Source organism: Orycteropus afer, unplaced genomic scaffold, assembly GCF_000298275.1.
Source record: "Orycteropus afer afer isolate SDZICR_OR568_19922 unplaced genomic scaffold, OryAfe1.0 scaffold00595, whole genome shotgun sequence".
Taxonomy (NCBI): Eukaryota; Metazoa; Chordata; class Mammalia; order Tubulidentata; family Orycteropodidae; genus Orycteropus; species Orycteropus afer.
Genome location: NW_006922182.1, coordinates 1,534,868 through 1,537,571, shown reverse-complemented (window position 1 = coordinate 1,537,571; position 2,704 = coordinate 1,534,868).

Below are 2,704 nucleotides of genomic sequence, written 5' to 3'. Positions count from 1 at the left end.
GAAGAATTGATGCCTTTGAATTGTGGTGTTTGTGAAGGATATTGAAAATACCATAGACTGCCAGAGGAACAAGGAAATCTGCCTTGGAAGACATATAGCTAGAATGTTCCTTAGAAGTGAGAATGGCCAGACTTTGTGTTATTACTTTTGTCATGTTGTCATAAGGCACAAATCCCTGGAGAAGAATATCATGCTTGGTAGCATAGAGGGTCAGTGATAAAGGAGAAGACTGTCAATGAGATGGATTGACATAGTGGCTGCAATGACAGGCTCAATCATAGCAAAGATTGTGAGGAAGGCACAGGACCTGGCAGTGTTTCTCTCATCTATTTTAAATAGTGTCTCTATGAGTTGGAGCCAACCCAATGGCATCTACCAACAACATAACTTCACTAAAAAAAGAAAGGATAGATCTGTAATAAATACCTTAACTTTATGCATTCAGGCTACAGAAAAGGAAAAACAGATTAAGCCCAAAGCCACCAGATGAAATAATTAATGAATATTAAATATTAAATATAAGTAAAATAATGAACAAAATTTTATATATATATATATTTATTTATTTATAATAATATTTATATAATATATAATATAATTTTATATATATATATATATAAAAAACCAAGAATTGATTCTTTTAAAAGATGAACAAAATTGTCAATCCCTTAGCTATACTGGGAGCTCTGGTGGCTTAGTGCCTAAGGCATTTGACTGCTAACTAGAAGGATGGGGGTTCAAACCCACCAGCCACTCCTGTGAAGGGAGACTGGGCAATAATCTACTTCTGAAGAGATTCCACCTCAGAAACCCAAGGAGGAGGTCGCTGAGAGTCGGAACAGACTCTATGGCAGTGAGTTTTTCTTCCGTTGTTTGCTTGTTTATATCACATACAGCATACTACTCCTTTGTGGTTGGTTGGTTGGTATTCGCCGTCTAGTTGAACCCGGACTTATAAGCGACCCCTCCTTGAGTTTCTGAGGCAGTATCACTACAGAAGTAGATTGCCCCATCTTCCTTCCGAGGAGTGGTGTATCAATATTTAAAGAATTAGAAAACATTACATTAGGTTATGTGAAGCAGATATAACATGCATTTCTCTGATTTGGAAGATAACAAATAGTAATCAAAATTTCATTATTTTAAAATCAGAGTGTAATTAATGTGTTGTGCAAGAATCCTGTTAATTGCAATGGACTTGTGAAATAATAGTCATCTCTGCATCCAATTTCATGTTTCCACTCAACTAACTAATGTCTAACATGACGCTATTTACTTACATAGATTCTCAATCAGGCAAGAAACACAACTTATTTTCCTTATTTTTCTCAAAATAAGACAAAAATATTTAAAATCAAATACTGAAAAATCTTCCTCTTAAAAGTTATTTTGCCTCTCTGCTGTCAACATTTCCTCAAAGCCAAACTTTTCTGAAAGCATTGGTCTGATGCCATGCTGTTGATTCACTGTCTAGAATTGATTTGGGGAGCTCTCTTAAACCGCTGTCCCTTGAGTATTGAGGGCACTGTCTCATGTGGCTGAGTCATCCCTCATGAGCTCTCTCAATCTGAGCTGCACATTCCAGCATACTTCAATCATATGCTGTTCCATGGTGAGGGTAGTCAGTGCTGAATTCTTCAGTTGAATTTGAGTCTCTACTGATTCTTCCTCACTCATTCAACTTGACTTACAGAGAAAAACTCTCCATTATATTGTCTTTACAAAAAGGACATTCTAAACAGCTTTTGTTGTTGGCTAAACAGCTTTTGTAATACTTTAGTCATATCCATCATACTTTTTTCTGTTTAACTGTACTGAAGTTTTCTTCTTTCCAGAATTTGTTATAATATTAATATCCACAAAGCAGTATCTGCTTCTTTTTGGTTCTTAGTTAAACATTTAGCATCTGAATCCCCTTTATTCATCTTACCATTTCATACATATTTAAGTGGTGTTATACAGATGGTTACATACTCTGACACACTTGAAATATTAAACTATGGATGACTTTAGAACAGGACCTCAAAGACTTCATAATAATATATTTTATTTTTGGCTGCTGACACCTTTCATCTTCCCCAACCTTATGCCTCTTTGTGGTAATCTGACTACTATTGTAAAATTTTCAATTCAGGCTCTGATACTTCTGAAAGCTATCTCTTAGCAATACGTTAGGATTATCATCTCTACTGTGCTGAAATAAAGGCTCTCTGATGGCACAGTGGTTAAGAATTTGCTGCTAACTGAAAGGTCAACGGTTCCAATGCACCAGCTACTCCATGGGATAAAGATGTGACAATTTGCCTCTGCAAAGATTTATAGCCTTAGACACCCTATGGGCAGTTCTATCCTGTCTATACTGTCCTATAGGGTCACTATGAGTCAAAATTAACTCAATGGCTATAGGTTTGGTTTTGGACCATGCTGAAGTAATCCTTTTCCTTCGATCTAGTATTGGTTGAAATAAGATCAAGATCTCTGATATATTCAGGCATAACTTTTTGGTTTTTCTTTAATTACCAGCAAGTAGACCATCCCCTTACTCTCTACATCAAGATGAAAATTCTTAAACATCACTCTTAAAAGTTAATACAGTATTTTCAATACTAGTATCTTGTCTAAAATGTAAAGGTTGAATATAAAATCTCAATCTCAAAATACTTTCCAACAGCTACTGATAATTATGAGATAATATTAAAACATC